This window comes from Ostrea edulis, chromosome 4, assembly GCF_947568905.1.
Source record: "Ostrea edulis chromosome 4, xbOstEdul1.1, whole genome shotgun sequence".
NCBI lineage: Eukaryota > Metazoa > Mollusca > Bivalvia > Ostreida > Ostreidae > Ostrea > Ostrea edulis.
The window spans coordinates 40,823,425-40,849,978 of NC_079167.1; the positions used below are offsets into that span (position 1 = coordinate 40,823,425).

Sequence of the window (26,554 nt, forward strand, 5' to 3'; positions counted from 1 at the left end):
GATGTGATAGGCTTTTGGATTAGATATTCGTCAACAGAAATAAAGATTTTTTTTTTTTACTTAATTTGAATTAATATATTTAAATACGTATTGATTGAGAGATCCTTTTCTTGATATCAAAGAAAAGCTTAAATGATTTTCAGCACATTTTGTTCTACAGCTTTTCAGAAATTCCTTTTTTTCCCAAATACCTACAAAAGACATGTTACATGTAAAAGGTCGGTCCTTTAAGTTCTTAATTCGACTGTTATACGAGGATTAAAAGGTCGCATAATGTTTAGATCGTTCAACAATGATTATCAAAATATTTCTCGTTTTCGATGTACATGTACTATGTATCAACCTGTTGGTAATTTGACTTCTGAAGACCCTAATCAAATAAATCATTATCTGTTACATATTATTGCAGATCGTAAAGATTAATAAAGAATAAAAATTAAGAGTAGAGCAAATACAAACATCTGCTTCTGTTCTACTGTATCACAACACATCGATCGTTTACGTCCTGTGAATAGACAAAAATATTTTGTGCCCGCTAGGTACTTAGTTCTTAAAAAAACCTCTCTTTTTCTTGATATCAAAAGATTGATTGTATCTTGTTAAAGCGAAAGGCAAGCCTAACCATATTGTTGCCTTTAGTAATAAAGTATTCCTTACTGATATCGTAAATGACAGTCTTTAACAACAGAACCCCTTGCTTAACAATTAAATCAATACTAATCTATCTTATATTTCAAATTACCCGCCGCTAAGAGAGCGGCCATTGAAGTTTAATTTATGACGTCACACCGTCGGTTCCGGTTTATTTCATCAGCAGCTCTGTAAACATGACAAGTCACGAACAGTTAAGTTTGGAGCCGTAGAGATTTTAGCCCGTTCTTTCGCAAGAAGCATTTTAAAAAAGAAGACGCTCAGTCGAGTCGCAGACCAGGCAGATGGTATTCGTTTCTCCATATATTTATGTAAATGTCTCAAACCTCAACTTGTCATTACGCAAATGATAGATCCACAGTTTACGTAGTATTGTCTTTTCAGATGACTTTGTTGGGTCAGGAATTTCGGGGGGAAAACTTTTTTCACATCTCCCCTTCGCATTAGTGTAATTAAGGTAGTACTCTACATCGTCATAATGGCTGACTTCCTTTAAAAACATGGATGAAAAAATCGATATCAGCAATATTTGGCTTTTCCTTTTCTATTGAAATACTTAACCGAGTAGCTTAGTAGGTTAGAATACCGACTGCTAACCTGTAGATCGGAGGTTCGAGTCCAACAGGGGTTTTAATTTTTTTTCAGATTACCTTCCACTAAAACTGTATTTTTTGACAAAATAAAGTAAATTTGAAAATTTTCAACTTCAAAATATTATTGTACATATCCTCCACTTTTCATCTACGTCAAATTTCTCTGGTGTAGCACACCTCCTTAACTGCTTGACAGGAAGGCATTCGCATATTTACAATGTATTCGTAAAATCTACCACATGCACGTATTTGATGATCTTAGAATCTCATCAAAACCGGAATAGACGGTGTGACGTCAATTTTATTGATTTTTGTGGTCTTGAATACGAAAGAGTTGCGCATCATGGCAGCCTCTATCGATGGCAGGAATTAGTACTGAAGCTTATCTAGGCCGTATATCAAAAGAATAGTATGACAAATATTTATCATATAATTAATCATATCACTTATCATGTAAAATGTTTTTGGGTTGCCCTTCCCTTTAAACGTCTCTCTCGAGAATTTTTCACTCATATGGAGACGTCACTAAGACCGGTGAAGGACTTCAAATGTAGGCCTTTACTTGGCACTTTCGGCCATTGAACAGTGAGGGTTCTTCAGCGTGTCACGCTTACTGTGACACGGGACATCTGTTTTTAAGCTCATATCCGAGGACCTGTAACATTCACATCAGATGCCGAGGTTTGGTGATGGAACTGTCACTACCTGTTTTAACGACTTAGGACTGTCGCGGTCGCATGCGAGGCGAACGCTCCACCACTAGACCACCTCGGCGGTTGATATGCTTGCGATCGAAGAGCAAGTATCTGTGTTAAATTTCTTTCATTTGGTTTGATGCGGCGCCAGGATTGTGAATCGTACATAGCCCTCTCGTTGTCGTGCCTAGGTTACCAGGACCGGAAGTGATAAGTATGGAGGTACTAGACTCCCCGACCTAGAGGTCACGAAACTTACCGTTATTGGTCACAGGCATTCGACGTTTTAATACATATAATTTTAAAAAAATATCTACATGTTTTTCATAGATGTCTGTCCTTCTGTCAACTTCCAGGCCAGGGTCCAACAGTATAAAAGAATCCTTCTTAAACTCTTCTCTTCTCGTCCACAGTAATGGAGGATAAGCTAGAATTTGCTTTGCGTAAACTTAATATTTAACTTGGAAGAAAAACAACTAAAACCCTTAGAAAATCAATAAATACAACCACCGGTAAATGGAAAATTTCACATTCCAATTAGCTTTAATCCACTGTTCCGATGACAATGTTCATTCATTGCGTGATCATTATGCCTGTTGACACCAATAGAATGAGATGGGCTATCGGAGTCATTTCAACCTTTTAATATTGATTTCAGTTGTTAAAACAAAATAAAAAGGCAGTCTTCTGACAAATAAATTGATGTTACAGGGGGTTTCAACAGTCTTGTTTAAAGTCAGCATTTCGCAGTCTTTTCTCATTATAATGATCTTATTTGTCATTAGGTCGAATGCTGTCTGACAAGTTTTTTAGGGATTGTTAGGCCGTTCTTTACATACTAATGTTGACTATGGATTACTCCATTTACTTGATCAAGATATAGCGTTCACGGCGGGTGTAACCGGTCAACCGGATATGTTTACTCCTCCTACGTTCATGGTCCCACCTTAGGTGTTTCCAGGGGTTCGTGTCTTTATAAGGTTTTGAGATAGATCAATGTTCGATATCTTCAAGGTTTTATCCATTGAATGAAAAGGACATTTATTCATAAAACTCTATACCATTAGCGACTTGTGGTGATGGTGGTTATTCGGGCGTATATCAAAGTCATGTTTTTGTGACGTAACGTGCTTTTAGGGAAATCAATGAGACCATGCATCTTCTAACGTGCTTTGTTTTAAAACAGAAAAAAACGAGTCTGGTTTTATTTGTACGAAATTCACAACTGTGTTGCCTTTTATATATACGCATGTTAAACACCAAATTTTGTAAACGTTCAGTGATTCAAACAACGGATCCTCAAAGGTCACGTGGGTGATTCAGGTAATTTAAAACTCGTCATTTGCTAAACGCCCGGGGCCCGTTTCATAAAAAGGCGTGCGACCAGACGTTAGCTTAGTCGGGCGTAAAAACAGGACTAAATCATAAAACCGGACTAAGTTGCGTTTCATAAAACAGACTACGTTTGCACCCGACTAAATTTATGGCTTAAACTTTGGCCTGCTCATGACCAGGTGTAACTCTTAGTCTGTAAACAACTAAACGAATAATGGCGAAGGTGTTAATTTTGAAGCAACGCAGACAGCGGCAGATAAGAAGAGAAAGGGTTGTGACTACATTTCAAGGCAATACCTGTGTCCATAGAAAAAATCTGGAAAACTGTTTGCCCTAAAGTAGGTCATGATGCACTAATCCAGCTGAAATACAAACTGAACTAAGTCTTGTATTTCTCCGAGAGGAAACTTGTGACTAAATTTCAGGGCAATAACTGTATCACTAACGAAAAAAGTCCAGAAAACTGTTTGACCTACTTTTAGCCCTAAAGTAAGTCATGATGCACCAAGCCATCTGAAATGCAGACTCGCTCTTACGCTTCTTGGGGGAAATGTTGTGACCATTTCAATATTATACATGCGTCCGTTACAGAAAAGGGTCCGGAAAACATGACCTCGGACGGACAGACAGACGGGCACTCGGACAGCCCCATAACATAATAAAATTTTGATAAACTATACATAACATAAAGGAAAACACGGAACAGACAAATAAATGTATAGCAACAAAACCATCAGCAACCAAAAATGAATTTTGCATTTCATAGAAAATTTAATTAAGGATGCATATCACACTAGAGAAAACTATTATGAATGGAAAGAGTTGTATGAAAGGTGAAGACAACGAACAGTGATCGATCTCTTTAGGGAGAAGGGCAAACACGGACCCCAGGATTAATGGATTGTATATCTTGAGAACCCTTTGATTGACAGACATCAAACTTGGTACACTGCTACATCTTCAGGAGTAGATGATCCCTATTGATTTTGAGGTCATATGGTCAAAGACCATGGGTCAAACTGGACATAGGAATATACAGACCACGCAATGTTTAGAGAACCCTTTGCTTGACAGACATCAAACGTGGTACACTGGTACAGCTGTAGGAGCAGATGACTCATATTGATTTTGAGGTCACATGGTCAAGGGTCAAACTGGACATAGGAATATACTGTCCGCTCAGTATCTTGAAAACTCTTTGCTTGACAGACATCAAACTTGGTATACTGGTACTTCAGAAGTAGATGACACCTATTGATTTTGAGGTCATATGGTCAAAGGTGAAGGGTCAAACTGGACATAGGAAAATACTGTCTGCTTAATATATTTAGAACCCTTTGCTTGACAGACATCAAACTTCGTACACTGGTACATCTTAGGGAGAAGATGACCCTCACTGATTTTGGGGTCACATAGTTAAGGTCAATGGTTAAACTGGACACAGTGATATGCTGTCTCCTATATTTTAAGAATCCTTTGCTTGATTGACACCAAACTTAGTACACTGGTACAGCACAAGGCGTAGATGACCCCTTTCATTTTTAGGTCACATGGTCAATCCACTCTGGACATTGGAAGATATTGTCTGCTCACTATCTTGAATTAGTTTGGCACTACTATCAATTAAATGATGCATGTGTATAACCCTTTTTAATTTTGCACCATGAGGGGGATATATCTTTTATACCTTGTGTAGCGATAGTAGATGAGCGGATCAAAGGATCTAATTTTAATTAGATTGAGATAGACATCACGTGATTAATTCAAACAGTTCACTTTATTATAACTGTAGATTGACATCACGTGATTAATTCAAACATTTCAGTTTATTATAACTATAGATAGACATCACGTGATTTATTCAAAAAGTTCAGTTTATTATAACTGTGGATAGACATCACGTGATTTACTAAAACAGTTCAGTTTATCATAACTGTAGATAGACATCACGTGATTTATTCAAACAGTTCAGTTTATTATAACTGTAGATAGACATCACGTGATTTATTCAAACAATTCAGTTTATTATAACTGTAGATAGACATCACGTGATTTATTCAAACAATTCAGTTTATTATAACTGTAGATAGACATCTCGTGATTTATTCAAACAGTTCAGTTTATTATAACTGTAGATAGACATCACATGATTTATTTTAACAGTTTAAATTATTATAACCGCAGATATACTGCACGTGCACAACAATTCAAATTTTATTCCATAATAGTTGTTATTATACTAGTACAGTAACCCTGGTCAATTTTTTTTTAATTGTGGAGTTTCAAAAGCAGTAAAAAAGCATATTAGACTTTATTTTCTGTTATCCTTTAAATAAATAATCGTTTTGTGTAATCACTCTGTGTTGTAGAATATTACGGTATCACAACCACTCGTTGGCGAGACATTCCTCCAGCCATCCTGTTACCGGAAGTAGCCGAGTCATGTAGTTATTTTGAACAATGGTGTTGGTCGACCCTCTATTTCCTGATAATTAAGGGGATGTCTATATGTTTCTGTCACTTGCATTTATTCTTCGATTATTTAAGACTAGGCAATAGTACTGTTTTCAGGGAACGCGGAGATCCTAGCTGCGTATGTATACAATACCCTGTGGTGTCCTTTCTCACGCAAAAACAAGACCAAATAAAAAAAAGTAACATCTCCAGTGACACGAGGTCTACAGTAAGCCACATATAATTAACTTCACTGTGAATGTGTATTAATATTGTTGAGAACAGCGAAACCAGGAATGTGCGTTAATCACCAGTCTGTTACAACTGTCCTTTGAATTTTCACTTTTGGGTAATCTGTCGTCGTAAATTTACGGCGTTTTGTAGCGCCTTCTGTTGATTTTATTTAATCTCTTGATCTGTTCCCCAATGTCTTCCTGTTGTCAAATATTTTTTGGGTTCATTTCAAGTTGATAGATGAATGTAATTATACAGAAGACGAGAACTGTTATCCCATTTCTGTCACAAGTTTTCACGCATCTAAACCGTCACTGATTTCCCCATAAATATACCCTCTTACACAAAGTTTGGAGAGTATATAGTGGAATAACCTTGTCCGTCTTTAGACATACTAGTAATTTGTCCCGCATATATCTTGAACACCGATGTAGATGTATAGATTATCTCCGTGTTTGTTCTACCCTTAATTTTGTATTCTTTATGGGATTTATAAGATTGATCACACCATTCGTTATCCTCACTTTTCATGAATAATGAAGTTTTGTACCTGCTTTGTGTTTGAGATTTTTTAACATTACGGATATTTTTTTTTTCATTTTGAGGAGGGTGGGGTGTTATGTCGTCATTATCTAGTGTGTATCTTAAAAAACATTTATTCTTCAATGAACACCAATTAATTATTTCCCACCATCAATTTCTGCATATTTCATAATTTGAATGAAAAGTGTTTTGTTTTTGTTTTTTTAAATGCAATACTAGTATTTTTTATGGATTGGCTTGAACAATTGTGCTTGTGTAGTTATTTCTGAATAACAACTGACGGTTCTCGGATAAAATCGAGGACAACACGTTTTTAAAGAAAAATAAAGCTAAAAAATTTCAGTAAGTCATTATCATTTTTTAGTATAACTTTACTATTTTGATAAATAGGTAAAAATGCATTATAATGCCTGAATATGAAGGCATTGCCCCTACAGCGTCACCAGTACCACTAGATAAAAGCTGAAGATAACGAACAGTGATCAATCTCATAACTCCTATAAAGGTGAAGATAACGAACAGTGATCAATCTCATAACTCCTATAAAGGTGTAGATAACGAACAGTGATCAATCTCATAACTCCTATAGAGGTGAAGATAACGAACAGTGATCAATATCATAACTCCTATAAAGGTGAAGATAACGAACAGTGATCAATCTCATAACTCCTATAAAGGTGAAGATAACGAACAGTGATCAATCTCATAACTCCTATAAGCAATACAAAATAGAGTTAGGCAAACACCTCTGGATATACCAGAGTTGAAATCAGGTTCTTAGGAGAAGTAAGCATCCCCTGTGGACCGGTCACATCCGCTGTGAGCCCTACATTTGTATATCTTGATCAGGTAAATGGAGTTACCCGTAGTTAAAATCAGAGTACCAAGAATGGCCTGACAATCGGTATAAAACACGTCAGATGGCATTTGACCCAATGATTAGTTGTATTGGCAAACTCGATGGTTTTTTGCGAAATGCTGACTTCAAACGAGACTGTTGGAACCCCTGCACAATCAACTTGTTTGTCAGTATCTTGCGTTGATTTAAAAACTGAACAAGCTCTTGCGTATCGAATCAGTTGAGAGATATAAACACCACATGCAGGTGATAATGGAATATTGCTACATAAATATGGGAAGTTAACGATGGAGAAGCTGGCATCATCCCGTTTGTCAGAAAGTTGAGTTCTTGGTTTGCCGTCAATATCCACTTTTAATAAAATATCTAAGTATGAAGCAGAAATGAACGACTCTGTGGTGTCTTTTATTTTGAGCTCGCAGGGATATATCGAATATATGAATGAATGTTAAGCCTGCTTATGAAGGGCTAAAGGGCTGCTCGAGTGTGCCCTCGAATTGTAAATATTAAATACGAAATTTCGTGATATGTCTTAATTAATGCAAGAACTCGTATGAAAGTATTCAACATTCTCGTTACCTTTAACCACCAAAGAAAATGTACTTTAAGTAAATATCAATAGAACTGTTAGCGCGTGTACAAATTATGTATTTGATAGCGTTACTGACAAACAAGTTGATGTTACAGGGGTTTCAAAAGTCTCGTTCAGTGTCAGCATTTCGCGAATTCTGTGGTCGTTATAACGATCTAGTTTGCCAATACAACCTGCCATAGAGTCAAAACATAAGAAACTCAACGAGTGTTGCGTGTTTTAAGAGAAATTATCTTAGAGATTATCACCATACTTTTTAAGCTTCATTTTGTATTCTATTTATCTTACATTCATAATTATTTCTTAAGTTTATATGTATTCTACTTCTTTTAATCTGTGTTTATTTTACTAATATCTGTCTGTATGTATGTTATATGCAGGACCATATTGAAAACTAGCGTTATCGCTAAATATGTAATCCTGGTTAAATAAAGGTCTTATTATTATTATTATTATTATAGAGTCAAATGCTGTCTGACATGTATCATACCAATTGTCGAGCCGTTCCTAATGCATTGATTTCACCTGCGAATTATAGGGCTAACGGCAGATGTGACCGGTTGACAGGGGATACTTGCTCCTCCCTGGTACCTGATCCCACCTATGGTGTGTCCAGGGGTCCATGTTTGTCCAGTCCTCTTAAGAATTAATATTACATTCCTTGTAGGAGTTATGAGATTGATAACTGATCGTTATCTTCGATGTCTCATTTGAATTGGTACCGTATAAGTTTTACATTGTAACGTTACTAAATCACCATATTGTTGAGAGAGCGGGTAAAAAAAAATCAGTCCCCTTATATCTTATATAAATTCGAATACGAGAGAGTTGAATACAAACCTTATCCTAAGTTGAGATGTTTGAGGTTTTAAAAAGATTTCTATCGTATGAACCTGACTGATACTGTATAAGTGGTTATTTACGCTGGGGGGTAAGTACGCGATTTTCAATGTTCAACATTATGCGTGGGAGAAAAATACGCGATATCTGAATACAATATATATCATATCAAATATTTATAACCATTCGTGGAGGAGATTTACGCGCTTATTATGTGACCGTAATTAATGTAAATTTTCCCCACGCGTAAATAGCCAACTTTTGTATTGCGAGGGCACAAAAAGTCTAAATTTCCCCATTCTTACGCCTCTAACGCAGTGAGAGTGAAAGCTTAAGAGATAATCATGCTAGAGGAATTTCATGGTTCTCCATGCTGTAGACCTATACATAGGAAATTAAGTGTTTCTGAAACAGAGCTCGTGTAAATTGACACTAATTCGGTGTCAAGGTCATATGAATGTCACACCATGAATAGTTACCCCAATCGCAGTATAAAGAAAGATGTGGCAAAAGGGTCACACGACAGAACAAGGGTGTTTGAAGAAAAGCGTTCCGATAATATTCACGTACCCTCGGCAGGAAGGTTACACGATATTCCTACAGCTGCTTTTTAGGCTCATGGTATTCGAGCTGTTAAATATTTGGTCATTGCGATCTAATTTTAAGTCGTGATAACCTGGCACGTAATATATATATAAAGTGACAAGGAATGCTACATTTACACGTTATGTGTAAGCCTGGCAGCACGAGTTCCCTGACACCTAGTTTTTGGATACCATATGATCATGTCAATTAACGTTACATGATTATAGAAAAGTTAGATTTCACAGTAAACAACACTCCTACAAAAATATATATGTAGGAAACTTAGTTACAAACATACAATGTTATTGTATTTTCTTATAGTTGCATGTAAATACAGTATGTAAAATTTTAAAATAGTACATTTTTATGTAACATAATTCAAACAATATTTCATTCATAAAGTGAATGCGATTGGGCAGCAGGCACAGCCTATTTTATCCCTCTTCCCTATAAGCCACGGTATCCAAATTATTCTATGGTTAATCAAATAATCAAAAGTTTAAATACTATTATTACAATGTAAGAAATATTTCATACATCGTAATTATAGTAGACTATTTGACTGTGTAGCAAATTATGGGCTACTGTATTATTTTCCTTTGGGACAGCAAATAAAGCTCCCAGACGGTCGGACACATTCGCTATAATATAAAACCATTTTATGAAAGTATACACTTTACTTCCGTCAAAGTTTAGGATTGAGGACAGAATTCGATTCATAACTAGACTGTGACGCACACGTCTTAATGAACGGATTTGCGTTAATGAGGATACGAAAACAAGGAAAACCAGGGAGAGAGCAGCTTTTATCAAAGGATTCCTCTCGTGATTAGGATATGACCCACGTAGATCTCTCGGAATCCACAACAAGCTTCCTGAATCCAGGAATTTCAATGAAACCAACACACGATAGGCCTACCTTGTTTCTAATTAGCAAGATCGCCCTGGGTCTACTTAAAAGTTTTAACATTTGGTAGCTATCAACAAAACCAATTCTAAAAAGGGCTTTTATCGATGGTTTATTAGACAATTAATTTGCTTTACTTCACCGGAGACATGAGTAACTTTACATTATGACCCATAATGACATAAGGGATAGAATCTCTATTCCGTTGATCTAGGTCATTTGTACAGAGAAACGAAAAATCTCATTATTTCTCATAACTATATGTAAATAAGCTAGTGATTTCCTTCTGGTATAGTCCGGTAATAATCATCTCGGCTAAATGCGAAGAAAGGTTTCTTATGGTCAATTTATCACGATGTTCCTCATTTGTGTAATGATTCTAATGAATTAAATGCTTTTTACTCATAAACATATATCTATATAAGAAGAATTTTGAAGGATAATCTGAAACACAAATTAATACACATTGTGTGTCCTTCTTTAAATCTGTTTCTATAGTCAGAACTTTCTTTTTCAGATTTATTGTAATCGTGCTGCCTATGAAGAGTCGGAGTTGGTGTACATCAGGAAACACGTATAAAATCTTGGCGACCGTTTGGATAGTGTCCCTAGCTTTATCTTCTCCCGCCTTTTACATAATGGTAAGACTCATGCATCAAAGCAGTATACGTATTTTCGAAATACAAGAAAGTACAAAATATATTTAACCATACAATTGATGTATTTCAGTTACAATCCAAACCCAGGCACGTTTCACTTGTTTTAGATTTACATGAATCTTTTTAAGAAATTGTCTTCTCAACTTCAACTCCTGTGTATTGTGAATAAATACTTTATCCATTGTTATGAAGAGCAAACAGCCATGTCCAAAAACTCTCTTCCCCCACATCAGGGGTCCAGGCTCTACAACAGAGCTGAATAGGGTGACACATGTTATGTTGTAAAACCTACCTGCAAGTAAAAAAAAATATATATAGGGACAAACCAGAGCTACAGAGTCACACCTTATAGAAACCTTTGATTTACCGTGTAGTCACACCTTATAGAAACCTTTGATTTACCGTGTAGTCACACCTTATAGAAACCTTTGATTTACCGTGTAGTCACACCTTATAGAAACCTTTGATATACCGTGTAGTCACACCTTATAGAAACCTTTGATTTACCGTGTAGTCACATCTTATAGAAACCTTTGATTTACCGTGTAGTCACACCTTATAGAAACCTTTGATATACCGTGTAGTCACACCTTATAGAAACCTTTGATTTACCGTGTAGTCACATCTTATAGAAACCTTTGATTTACCGTGTAGTCACACCTTATAGAAACCTTTGATTTACCGTGTAGTCACACCTTATAGAAACCTTTGATTTACCGTGTAGTCACACCTTATAGAAACCTTTGATTTACCGTGTAGTCACACCTTATAGAAACCTTTGATTTACCGTGTAGTCACACCTTATAGAAACCTTTGATTTACCGTGTAGTCACACTTTATAGAAACCTTTGATTTACCGTGTAGTCACACCTTATAGAAACCTTTGATTTACCGTGTAGGTATTTTCTGCGCAGGATTGAGTTATCATATTGCTGTATTCTTGTATTGTCGTCTAAAAACCTAACATCTTCCCTCATTAAACTTGTATCCAAGCATGCATTTATCCCCATGCGAACCGACAGCTCTCAGCTTCAACACTTTCGTTTGTTGGCGTAGACATGTTAGGGACAGTAGCCAGTCAATTCGTACTCCGTTGAGTTTTGTAACTATTTGATACGAGGTATGTATTCGGTCTTCATTTATCATAAACACGAATTATCATTACGATTTATAATTCCTATAGATGTAAAACTCAGTATTAAGTCTTCCCCGGAAGACATGTGTCGCCTGCTAGTTCATTCTATATGTAATATATCACGTATAATGTTGAAAAAGTAATTCTAAGTCCCGGCAAACAGGAAGTTGATAAGCGACAGATTCGAAAATGTCTTACACAATACAGTTGGCCACACTGATGCTCTGTGCCAAATATCAGGGAGTTGCCCCATGTGGTTCTTGAGAAAAGTGTGACGGAAATTTTTTTGCTGTAAAAGATTCTAAGTCCCGGTAAACAGGAAGTTGATAAGCGACAGATTCGAAAATGTCTTACACAATACAGTTGTCCACACTGATGCTCTGTGCCAAATATCAGGGAGTTTCCCATGTGGTCCTTGAGAAAAGTGTGACAGAAATTTTTTTGCTGTAAAAAATTCTAAGTCCCGGCAAACAGGAAGTTGATAAGCGACAGATTCGAAAATGTCTTACACAATACAGTTGGCCACACTGATGCTCTGTGCCAAATATCAGGGAGTTGCCCCATGTGGTTCTTGAGAAAACTTTGACAGAAATTTTTTGTGATGACGACGACGCCAGACGACGACGCAAGACGACGGATAGTGATCCCTATATGTCGCCACTGCGTGTAACGCAGGCGACACAATAATCTTTTTGGTATTGAAATGTTATGAAAGCCTTGTCTGTTTCCCGGCCCCTCTGCTTTCAATAGCGAAATGAAATGTAAAAACAGGGGTGTAGATGGGGACCAGGCTAACAAGACCCGTGGTACAATATCCAAACTGTAAGTATTGCATAGCGAAACATATTACAGGGGGTTCGACGGCTCCATGGTAGTTTTACTAACTATATATAATTTACAAATACAATTAAGCTATCGCTTGGTCAAAGGCTGTCTAATATGTTTCATATCAATATCTAGGCCGGCTCACAGCGGGTGTGAACAATCAAGAGGGAATGCTTACGCATCTTAAGCACCTGATCCAACCTCTCTTATAACCAGGGGTTCGCGATTGCCCTTCTCTTAAATTGGTGTCATTGGTGTTATCTTCTGCTAACGATCATACGTCAAGGTGTCTGTGAAATATTCTATGTGAATAATCTTACGTCAGCAGTTTATGTATAATAGAGCGAGTAATGGAACAGGATTCTGTTGCAAAAGTCTTCCAAACGAACACCAATTACAAACTGCATATTGTTTTTAAACTTGCACTCCCCTTGCAAATTCCTGAAAGTTGATTTCTCTGAGATTGTTTAAAATGAAAGCAAACCCTTTTATCATGTGTAACAAGAAACACGTTTACGTTAATGGAACGTTATAGTTTACACATATCAAACCAAATGGAAATTACGCCTATTATGAAAAATATACCCTTTTAAAGCTTTAAAAATGATTTGATGCTTTAGAATTGGTAGTGAATGAAGTGACGTATCAGGCATTATTAAGACAATTCTTTCATTTTCAGTGATTCAAGTACACGTAGTATATAAAGCCATTTGAAAATGTATCCATATATTTACACATATATTTACAATGAATACATGTACAAAGCAATCAAAACAACTGCAAATATTTACACAAAATATAGCCATATTGACTTATTCCCTAGGACATGTACAATCCTGGAAATTCTTTTAAAAGCATTTTTAAAAACCGCTGGAAAAATTTGGATACGGATTCTTCTATACATTTAAAAGTGCCATACATTTTGACGCGCTTTTGGTCTCTATTTTAGAGTATCCCTAGATACCAAATTTTGTTGAGATCGGACAACATTCAAAAATTGACGCGTTGGGCAGGGTTCCACTATAAAGTTTCATTATGTCCTAACTAGAGTTCGAAATGCTGTAAATGTCTCGCATTTTTAGAACCCCCTGGAAAATAACTGGGCATGGGTTCCCCTATAATACATTAAAGTTATACTCCAAAATTTGACGCGTTATTTTGGTGTCCACTTTGAAAACGATGGATTCATCATTTTATTCGCAATCCCCAAGTGTCGCTTTTTATCGTCTGCTGGGTCTCGCCATTATCTACATTTGTTACGTCTAAATAAATATAGGGGCTGACTCCGGAATTCCTTTGAATGATAATTTTGAGATTTACATATTATTTAGGATAACATTTGAACAATTGTTCTTTTATAATGCCTTAGAAAATATTTCTCGTTGAAGAGATAGAAATCATAAAAGTTTCGTACATTATTATTTCCATATAAATCCCTTATTACACCTAACCAGTGATCGTTTAGATGATACAGATAGAACGTTTTAACAAAGCTTGCCATCTCCAGGAACAACCTTATACAGGAAACTGACATAAATGTATAATATGCTACACGTCTTTTTTTAAATGGCCACATAATCAAACTTTTCTAAAACCGTAAATCTCAGATAACGTTTTGAAAATCACCATCCTGCTGAAAACTTCTGTATACTATCATCCGAGTGACCATAGCAGTGAAGAATAATGATATTTGATTAAACTGGGTGTCGATGTATATTAATGACATTTTATCGAAATGTTTGTTTTTAAAACGTTCTGACCCTAAGGTACATTTTGATTATCTCTATCTCCTAACTATCTCTGACACCGATACAGTCTTTTTTCATTAAAAGAAAATAAGTAAATTGCATTGTATTTTACATCAAATTCAAAGATGATATAAACTGATGCTATGAAATTGATATTAAGAAATAAAAATCCTCGAAAATGAGCGGGGAGATTATCTATTGGAAACATTGAAGAAGAAAAAATGCAATCAAATTACAATTCCATATTTTTAACATACTTATTGCCAGTTTGTTAATTGAATTGTCAGTTTGTTAATTGAATTGTCAGTAGTAAAGAATCATTATTAAATGTAACCCCGGATCATGATGATTAAACTAACCGTCTCATGCTTTTATGTAGTAATACCGGCTTATGTGTCTCTATATGAAAGCTTTGAGAGTTTTTTGTTTTGGTTTCGATCTAATAGTCGGGAATCCTGGCACGCCTTTTCCTGATTAAGACTTTACCGCTCTTAATTACCTTACCCTTGTCACTCTGAAACCATAAACTTGCATACAGATACGCAATTAGATGCTAACCATACTGGTTGACAGAGTTTAAAAAGATCTGTAATAAAACTGATGAGGAGAGCAACGCTAGTTTGATTCAAACAGCAATGCGGCTGACGGAAACAGATTACCATGCATCACTAAACTGCTACGTGCACTATTGAACTTTCCGAGATCGCAGCTACATGAAAACTGTGTATTGTGTCAGACGAACAGCACTTCCGCTTTATTGATAATGTGTTTCCTTAAAGAAATTCAATAGAACATGAGGAATGGAGGAACGTATCAAACCCGATATTTGAGTGAGATGTTCTCGAGAGGGACGTTAAAGGGAAAAGAGTACCAATTCATTTCCCATAGACCTCAATGTTAACCTTTGGCCCTCTCACTAATTAACTATATCGATTTTAAACAAATGACCGCAAACATTTCAAAGTTCATTCCAAGAGTTGATAAAAAATGACAAAAAATATGTAGGGTCCTGTGCCTTTTATAGGCCATATTTGTACTTTTTTACAACACATAGCAATCTGCAGTAAATTACACACTTCATTTTAAGCACACCCCTACCATGGTAATTTCCTCAGTCATTTCTCGATTTTGTGCGATAATTTTTCATCCTGACAATTAATTTGAACCTCTATAATATTTCTTTCAATTCCAAATAATTTCACTCTTGATATCAGCCAATCACGCAACACCTAGACATTTATACCTCCGCTCAATCTTGGGTAAACTCTTTCCGGGTTATGCATACGGGGGTTTGGTACTCTCATTCCTAAACAACATCGCATTCACTTGTGTTATATTTACGTTCACCGGATTTTGTATATCCGTTCATTAAAGTTATATTTACAGTTCATTACTGTTATATTTACGTTCATTAGTGTTATATTTACGTTGTATTTACGTGAATTTCGACCCCCAGGGCAGTTATTATTTCTCAGATTGTAACCTATCAAATTATCCAAAAACATATTAGGGACAGGCCTTCCTTCAAGCTAAAATTCATGTTAAATCTACGTTGCTTAAATATATGTATTAAAAATTCATACCTACAGTGTATGTGCGACAGAACTAAGAAACTTGGTATAACAATGCGACTTGTTCTCCCCTATAAGTCCCAGAATATACAAAGTGGGCATGTCGCCCATTCGCTTCCTATTTTAGTATTTCGAATGATAAATTCATTACCTGTCTAAAATTTAAAGAATTTCATAAGCATGAATTCTTCTGTTTAAAATGGAGTTTTGGAAAGACGGTCTCTGTATTTAAAAAAATAAAATTGCAACTACTTGGTTTCCAGGATGAAAATAAAACTTTGGAAACTTTATTTCACATCTACAGGACACCGTGGATCCTTTTCCAAACGATGATTTTGATGAATAAATTGTAAGAGTAGTCCCGATGATAAGGTTCCTATATTATTTGACGTCATGGATGAACATGAAAATTCCGAAACCTTATTGCGCATGTTCAGGACACCATCAAACATATTTCAAAATATGAACTGGCAACTGCTTTTATACCTGTAGGAGGAGTTTGAGGAAGAATAAACTTGATAAAATTTATTAAAGATAAAGCAATATGTAAAAACATTTCCAGGGATTACAATTGTTATTCCCCCTTGAAATAAGGGGGCATGTCGGTAGGTCTGTTGGTAGATCCAGTGTTGTCAGCTCAGAATCTTAAAAACCCTTTGATTGACAGACACCAAACACCGATTTCCTCTAGTGAGTAGATGACACCTCTTGGATTTGAGGTCAAAGGCAAATTTACTCTGAACACAGGAAGATGATCATGACAACCCTGTGCTTGGCAAACATCAAATTCAGATTGTCCAACACTTTTTGACAAAAAATAAAGGCTAATTTTAAGAAATTTATTGCCTAGGAAGAGTAAGCATCCCCTTTTGTACATCCTTTCCTGTGCCATCAGATCTAAACTGTTACATGTAAGTATGTCATCCAACTGAAAAAAAATTTCAAGTTGTCTGTTACCTCATCTTCGCTAGCCAAGGGTGACGCTCCACGGTGTTTCTCTTTTCACGAAAGAGAAACACCGTGGAGCGTCACCCTTGTCTAGCGAAGATGCTGTTACCTGGGAAATCTTACTTTTATCAATTCTTCTTATTTTGATTGACCCTCTTTCAGTCTTCTGTTCAAGTGGATGCAAGATTTGCAGATCTTTGTGCATATCATTGTTAACTGACAATCTCTTCTGCAGGTACTGGGTGGTTGTGTGGTCGGTTGTTCTACGTTCCGTAGAGAATTTTTCACTCAAATTGAGACATCTGTCCAATATATATTTTGGCTAGCTCTAGTTTCTTATCACGTAGTTTCTGTACTGACTGTCCAACAAGGTTCAACATTGAAATTATGCAGCTTCTTTCAAGTCTTTGGGCCATCTACAACAGTGAATGTTACCTTCAAAACTCCATGAACGATATCAGAAAATTCACCATTTCTTAGTGAAGGTCAACGAAGGATATGTACCAATGAATCCTTTCGCTGAAACAATTTAAGAAATCTATTTTAGAGAGCAGATATATTAACAAGAGGTACTGTGAGCAATGCTCACTAAGAATACCCCCCGCTTACATCAATCTCCCAAAGGGTGTTGGTAATAGGTATAAACTACCTCTTTTCTGAGTGTAAAAAACAAATGGCATGACAAACCGAATCATATTGCTACTTCAATGTCCAGTGCACTTGACCTTTGACCTTTTGACCCCAAAATCGATAGGGAACATCTTCATCCCATGGGTAGTCCATATATATGATATGGTGACTGTAGGTGGAAAGGATAACGCTTTAGAGCCCGGAAACCATATTGCTACTTCAATGTCCAGTATGCTGGACCTTTGACCTTTTGACCCCAAAGTCGATAGGGAACATCCTCATCCCATGGGTAGTCCATATGTATGATATGGTGACTGTAGGTGGAAAGGATAACGCTTTAAAGCCCGGAAACCATATTGCTACTTCGATGTCCAGTACGCTTGACCTTTGACCTTTTGACCCCAAAATCGATAGGGAACATCTTCATCCCATGGGTAGTCCATATGTATGATATGGTGACTGTAGATGGAAAGGATAATGCTTTAGAGCCCGGAAACCATATTGCTACTTCGATGTCCAGTGCGCTTGACCTTTGACCTTTTGACCCCAAAATCGATAGGGAACATCTTCATTCCATGGGTAGTCCATATATATGATATGGTGACGGTAGGTGGAAAGGATAATGCTTTAGAGCCCGGAAACCATTGCGTCTACAGACGGACGGACGGACGGACAGACAGACGGACAATCCGATTCCAGTATACCCCCCCCCCCCCACAACTTGTTGCGGGGGGTATAAAAAGCTGATCTGAATCAGAGTTATAGGAGACGACATACGACAAATCCGAATGTATTTAGGATTCCTTTCCACCATCTCCAGAGTTTAACAGCTGATGCTGTCTTTGGTAGTTTGGTAAAGAAGTAACTATAGGCTCCCAGTTCTCCACAACACACTCGAGTTTAGGCAGCAGTGACATCCATTTAGATTGACCATGCCGTACAAACAACTCTCCATCAAAGCCACGTGATAGTTCAACCTCCAAGAAATATTCTCACTTACTAAGGATTGCTTAAAGAAGTAAAAGATAACAATGACTAATCCTCTGATTCTTGGTTATACACTTTTAGACCTTCTTTGAAAGTGTTGTGAACCACATTCATGATGCATGGAATAAATGGCAACAACCCAGGACACCCCTTAAATTTCACATTTTTATTCAACTTATTCCAAACAGTCTTGCTCATATTGGAACTATCAGAGCCTAATTTTAACGCTTTTCCTAGCGGCAATTCATTATTTATGATATTATGATACAATTTCCCGCAATGTTTCCAAAATACTATTTTCAACACACTCCCCTGTTCCATGTCCAAACATATTTGTTTTCCAGAAATATACAACAATCTGTCCCTTTTCTTTAGGCCAGTATTGTACAAGAATGCAAGTTTTCTTACTTGAGAGAAGTCCCGTGTGGGATCCGGGTTAGACTACATCCTCCGTGCCCCTTATTTCTCGTAAGAGGGGACAAAAAACTGAGGACCCGCGTCACAGCAGGTGTGACACGATAGAGATCTCTCTCTGCTCAAAGGCCGTAAACGCTGATTGATTGTATATTATTTAACGTCCCTCTAGAGAATTGTTCACTCATGTGCTCGGCGCCATTAAGTCGCCTTTTACGACAAACCAGGGGCACTGAGGATCTATTTTAACCCGGATCCCCAGCACATAGGCCTAAATTGTGCAGCCCTTCACCGGCAATGGTGACGTCTCCATATGAGTGAAAGATCTCAAGAGGGATATTAAACAATAAGTTATACAATCAGTCAGTCTAAACGTTATTTGAGAGTTGGCAGTTTCATCATACTGAATAGTGTATCCTGGGCAAGGAGATACTTTCATAAAATATGGACCACATCCATCCGAAACTGCTTTTCTCCATAGTAGACTTCCGTTACAACATAGTAGTCTTCCGTTACAACATTACCATGGAACATTTTCTTCAACAGAGAAGATAAATCATCACAGACATGGTCTGTGTTTAATTGCTTTGAAACACTTTTATTCCCCCAAACCAGTTCAGTCTAAACTGCCAACTCTCAAATAGCGTTTAGCTTGACTGATTGTGCGTTGTTTAGTGGTCACATCTCTGTCACAAAACCGTAACAAATAAACAAGTTTGACACATGCATCCACTGGTCAACTGTCTTTCACTGCATAATCTGAATAAATAGAAATTATTATCGACTGGGGATGCTTACTCCTCTTAGGCACCTGATCCCACCCCTGGTGTGACCAGGGGTCCGTGTTTGCCCAATCATCTATTTTGTATTGCTTATAGGAGTTGCGAGATTGATCACTGTTCGTTATCTTCGCCTTTCATCTTTTTATGATTTTCTAAATGGATTTCCCCTTAAATTCAAGATTTTAAAGGGAATTTTAGCAAACCTAACAGACATCAAACTTAGAACACAGGTTCTACCTAAGGCGTTGATGACCCCTATTGATTTTGAGGTGTTAAAAGGTTCAAACTATACTCTGGGTCTGCACACAGGAGAAACTTTCTGCTCAATATCTTAAGAACCCATTGTATAGCAGATGTCAAATTCGGTATACTGGTACCTACGAAAGATTAGATGACCCCTATTTATCAAAATGGTTTATAGTATTATGACTTATTTTCATTTTGAATCTCACACGCTCAAATATTAATTCATTCGGAAAACAAGTACTGATTGACATTAGCTTTAGAACCCTTTGCCTGATCGAGATCAAACTTATTATAGTGTATACACCCTTGACTTGTAGATGACCCACATTTTTCACTTTCATTACAGATATTCTAAATTGAAAGTTGATGTTTTCAATATTGCCACACGGAGGGGAAGGGGTGTGTGCTTTATTTCTAAAACATTTTGTGTTTGTTTCACCTGAGGTAGGTTCTATCATCTAAATTCAATACAATATTCTCTGAATGACAGAAATTGTTTAAAATTTCTCTAAAGAACGTTGCACAATAGGCATTGGTAGATTAATAGATATATTGCTTCCCCCTCTTCATCACACCCAAAAAAAGAAAGTATAGATTCTGATTTATCCCATGTATAAGACTAATAATACCTAAAAGGTTATGATTCGATGCCCACTGATTTATTTAAAATAGTATCCATCGGTTCCTGTACAAGAAGAAAGGCTTAGATATTACACGGGGACATATTTCCTTTTATTCAGTACGAGTTACTTTCACATCCTGAATTATTTACATAAACTGCGTTTTCATTTTCAGCATCGATTCTCAACCATTGATCTAAGGCTTCAAATTAGGGTTCAATTTTGTTGAGGGGAGATTCAAACACAAAACATTAAAGTGATTTCTCTGTTGAGAGAAAACAAAATATGCATAATACTCAGTGAGAGTGAATTCCTATGAAATTGAGTATGATTTATCCGCTTTATCCTCACAAAAGATGAAACTCACATCATGTCCACCAAAATAATTTCAAATGCGCCGGTGGCGAAGGGTTTGAATATGGGTAGCAGTTGTCCCTGCACTTTGTAGGTCTGGTGTATGAAAATGCATTAAAGATATAGAATGCCCCACGAAAATTGTAAATTATTTGTGAATGATTTAATATTACTGAAATAAAAGCCATTTTTACAGCGTAAATGCCCTATGAAACCACCATTTTGCATTATTCACAATATTCGCTGAAATATTCACCAAAAAATTGGAATCCTTTAGGAGCGTCTTTTTGTTGGTGCATGCATTATATTGTAAGGACCAACAATTACCATTGTTATTTGATTATATAATAGAAAATCCCGCTAAACACATCAAAAACGTACCTCTTTTGATGCATCCAAAATCTTGGGTATCCTATGACCTTAAATTACTTTCTAGTCCACAAAGAATCTTGGGGTGCATGGTGTAAATCACAATGCATGGACTAAATTGTCCTTTAGATTTATGTCAATAATCACTTACCTCGAACTTTTAGCAATGTGATGAAAGAAATCAAAAATATACTTATATCATACTAGTGTGCGGGTTTACAGAAAGTAGACGGAAAACTTTATATTCCTTATCGAAATGTTGAAGAAATAACTATATTAAGATGACACTTGGGACATTCTATGGTAAGATATTCCTAAGAATGTTCTTCCTCTTACCATATTTAAGATATTCCTACGATAAATGTACATACGTGTATTACAACTTATCTTACGAAAGTTTCATACTTGAAGTATATCTATCTGCTGCTTTCGTTTCAATTGCTGTAATTTAGTAATATTGATTCATTCATGTCTTCATTCTATTTTTAGCCGAGATGCTTCAAAATATCACACGCACTTTGATTATATAATTTTCCGTCTTGGATAAATAGGATTGGGTTTCTAACTTCATAAGGGTTCCCGACCATACAGTTAGTGGGCTGCTTCACGCAATGTTCATCGATTGTTGCAATGAATATTGAAATATCTCAGATGTTGGTTTAGCGTCTAGTACACCGTTTTCCGCTCTAGTGTGTGTTTCGATCTAAAAAGTAATCCAGGTCATGATTCATGGCTTTCTATTCGTTCCGTACGTTATATTCTACGTCAAAATGCTGGCTTTCTTTCATGAAAGAAATAAACTGCCATATTTTTAATGAATGACGACGAAGGTATATTCTAGATGAAATAATTCTTATAATTCATTTGGTAAGTGAAAAAGCAATAATAAAAAAACCCAAAGAATTCAAATCCAGGAAGTTTTTCCACGATAAAATCAAACATACAAGCACGAAAGATGTTGTTTCCATGGAAATATAAAGAGAAGTTATAACGGTATTAATTTCAACATACATACGAATATTAAGTTTCAGGACAGAACGCAATAATGGATTATGTTGTGTTTTTGAGCAGTGAAACCTGTACAATCTACATATTATATAGCATATTTGTTCAGCATTCACCATCCTCCGATTTCTCAAAGTTGCTGTATACAGGAATTCCCATATCCGTACCGCGTCTCCGTCTATTTCAATATTTTTTCCGGTCCTCAACTACATGCCAGAGAGACATTACAAATCCATACTTCACACAAGGGTTGCTAATGGCCAATAGTATTTAATGTCCCTAAATCTAGAGTTCTGTGATCAAGGACACTCAAAAGGTGTTTGAGAATGCACAGTGGCATAAAGTGTGCATATGGATGAATTGTGTCATGTATATATAAGGACATGAAAATAAATTTCCATACAATAACGTCCAGATAATCATTGCTATTTTGAACATCAACAACGTATGCGTGAGAGTTAAACATATATTGGAATTGAATTCAACCTACATATATAAACTTTATATTGACTGAATTTCAAATTTCATGACTACATGTATATAATTATAATGGGTAAGAGCTTAGCTTTTGGTGTACTTAAGATGCGGGAAAGTCTTATACGGAATTGATGCTTACTTCTCGGTCTCTGATCCAACCTCTAGTGTGTCCGAGGTCCGTGTTTACCCTACTCTATATTGTTTGTGTATTGTTTAACGTCTCTCTCGAGAATATTTCACTCATATGAAACCCTACTCTAAATTTTGCATTCGTTATGAGATTTATGGGATTTGATCACTGTTCGTTATCTTAACTTTTCATTGAACATGTTTTACAGAACATGAGATATCAAACTTTCCATAACAACGTCTCCAGTGTGACCTTGAACTTTTGTGACGACAGTAGTGTATCGCGGCAGTTTCGTATTGTGTTCAGCTTTTCCAAACTAATCCTGATGTTTGCTGTTCCCACAGCCATCATGGCTGTTTGTTACACGGCTGTCATCTACGCCCTCTGGGTCAGTTCCACGCAGCTCACCAAACTCACCTCAGCGGCAAGGTAACGGTGCTTAGTATTGTACAATATAAGAAGCATATAACGAATTCACACTTACAGCGGCAAGTCAAAGGCTCTTAGCATTATACAGTACAACACGCTTATAACGAATTCACACTAATAGCGGCAAGTAAAGGGCTCTTAGTTTTATACATTATAGTCTTATGCAGTATAACAGGCTTATAACAAGTTCACGCTTATAGCGGCGAGGTGATGACTCTTAGTTCTATACATTAGAACGCGTGTATAATGAATTCACGCTTACTGCGGCAAGATGACGGGTCTTAATCTTATATGGTATATGACGCTTATAATGAATTCACGCTTGCAGTGAAGTAATTTTCATTCCTTGTTGTTTTAAAACATATTATGAACTTATTGGATAAAACGAATTACGTTTGCAACAAATCAAAATTGTTTGCCTCAAGCGCTCCGCTAAGCGTGTTTTTACTGTATTAATTTTCTACGTTTTTGTGTCTCCTGCAAATGATGGCGGTAACACAGAGCGTTATTGTTACAGCAGAACGTTTATTCATTCATTCGTTAATTGTAGTTGTGTCTCGTGTAGTGGTCAAGGACAGTAACTCCGATCTCTCAACACAAGATATGCGTTACAAATAGAAATAATGTCAGTTTGAATGTAGTCGCACTGGTCTCTACCAAAGAAATGTGTTCAAATGAGTGCTCAGTTTATCATTTCTTTGCGGGTACAGTACAATGCAGCAAGATCTCAAACTCGGCATATTACGCGTTTACAGTCTTCACAAATAGCATCGAGTATTATCAGCGAACGATCTAGCGATTTATACCAGCGCGACTCGCTTCAGTATGACAGGTACAAGCTATTTCAATATTTCTTCAACATAAAAACAAATGCATTTTAGGCTTTATTTCGTCTGTGATGTAAGATAGGAATTGCAAATAGAATGTACAATGGAAGAGAAAATTGTGCTAATATTCAGGTCCTTCTCTTATTCTTGTTTAAACAAACGCATAAGCCGCAAAACTAAGTTCCCTCCAAACATCGTAGTGTAATAAAAATAATAATAATAATCGAGGCAGGCTAAACAAGTTGATGATGCAGGGATTTCAACATTCTTGTTTAGAGTCAGGTTTTCCCAATTCAATGGTCGTTATAACGATCTAGTTTGCCACTACAAGCTATCATTGGTTCAAATTCTTTCTGACGTGTTTCATACCGATTGTTAGGCCGTTCTTGGCACACTGATTTTGACTATGGATTATTCCGTTTACCTGAGCAAGGCATAGGACTCACGGTGGATGTGACCGGTTGACAGGGAATGTTTACTCCTCCTAGGCACCTGATCCCACCTCTGGTATATCCAGGGGTCCGTGTTTGCCCAACTCTTTATTTTGTGTTGCTTATAGAAGTTATGAGATTGATCATTGTTCGTTATCTTCACCTATATTCAAATATATTCCGAGTACTTCGTTTGAATAATAAAGTAATGAGTACATAATATATTCAAATCATAAAGTAAAAATGTTGATAAAATCTTGAAAATTAATCATCCGTGGGCAAAGGAACGAACATCTTCACCTTAAAACGACATGTTGAAGATACCTTCTTTTATGTATTATTAATATTTAAACTGACATCGTCATCAGCACGTACATTGTAATCAGAATAGACTAGCACGTGCAGTGTAATCAAAATAGAACATCAACACGTACAGTGTAATCAGAATAGAACATCAACACGTACAGTGTAATCAAAATAGGACTAGCACGTACAGTGTAATCAGAATAGGACTAGCACGTGTTGTGTAATCAAAATAGAACATCAACACGTACAGTGTAATCAGAATAGAACATTAACACGTACATTGTAATCAGAATAAAACATTAACACCTACAGTGTAATCAGAATAGAGCATTAACACGTACAGTGTAATCAGAATAGAACATCAACACGTACAGTGTAATCAGAATAGAACTAGGACGACTTGATTTTTTACCTTTGTGGCATGTTTTTACCTAAGACGACCATTGAACTGATAGTAGAATACCGAATCCTTTCGATTTTTTACAAGACTATCGTAATCCCATGTACACGTATTTAAATGTCTAAATAAATATACATTGAGAACCCAAACTCTTGCCTGGTTATTCCTCGACAGTTTTGACAAAAGACATTTTCTATATTTTTAGAGGGCCGGGAAGAGAAAGGATAAACAGGCAGTTAATACGATATTCCAGTGTGTACTCCGATGCTATGGCGGCAAAGAAAACTTGTTGTACAAGAAGCGATGGGTCCTTACATCACAATCAAACGTTGAAAGCCAGGAGGCAGGTAATCAGATGCTGTATATTCGTTGTAAATTGTATATTCTTCAGCATTCTTCATATTCATCGCCCATATAACTCTGTTGCTCTTCCGAGTAATAAATTAAGTTCGATACAGAACGAGGGTTCAGAGAAGTTGAGGTTATCGAACAATAAAAGATTAAAAGAATCAATCATACCTTATTACTTGGTTATGTAACCCTTTGATAGGATTATTCTAAACACCCTCTCAGGTAGAGATCAGTAGAAGGTCCATGTGTAGGTCTGACACGGGTATGTTTCTTTACAGTATGAATGTTCAAAACCCGGATTTGTAGTTTATTTTTCAAGAGAAGCTAAATATTATCAATTATTTTTGCATTAGGATATTGTGATGGCCACAACATACCCTTGTTTGTACTCTTGATCAATCTCATAAATACCACAATGAATATGAAATTTATAGGAAGGCAAACACGAATACCTGGAAATATCAGAGGTGGGACCAGGTGCCCAGGAGTAAGCATCTCCTGTTCACTATAACTAAGCAAACCATTTTTTAAAAACATTCATCAGGGGATGCTTACTCCTCCTACACACCTCTGGTGTGTCCAGGGGTCCGTGTTTGCTCAATTATCTGTTTTGTATTGCTTA

At 36.5% G+C, this 26,554-nt stretch overlaps 1 protein-coding gene and 1 pseudogene across 1 annotated transcript in view; both read left to right on the forward strand.

The window, feature by feature from the left end:
- The window catches only part of LOC125651942 (myb-related transcription factor, partner of profilin-like), a 109,233-nt gene that overhangs the window by 61,024 nt on the left and 21,655 nt on the right, over positions 1-26,554 (forward strand). The gene's annotated exons all lie outside the window — the stretch shown is intronic.
- Positions 1-26,554, forward strand: part of LOC125669001 (allatostatin-A receptor-like) — an 89,420-nt pseudogene that overhangs the window by 34,043 nt on the left and 28,823 nt on the right.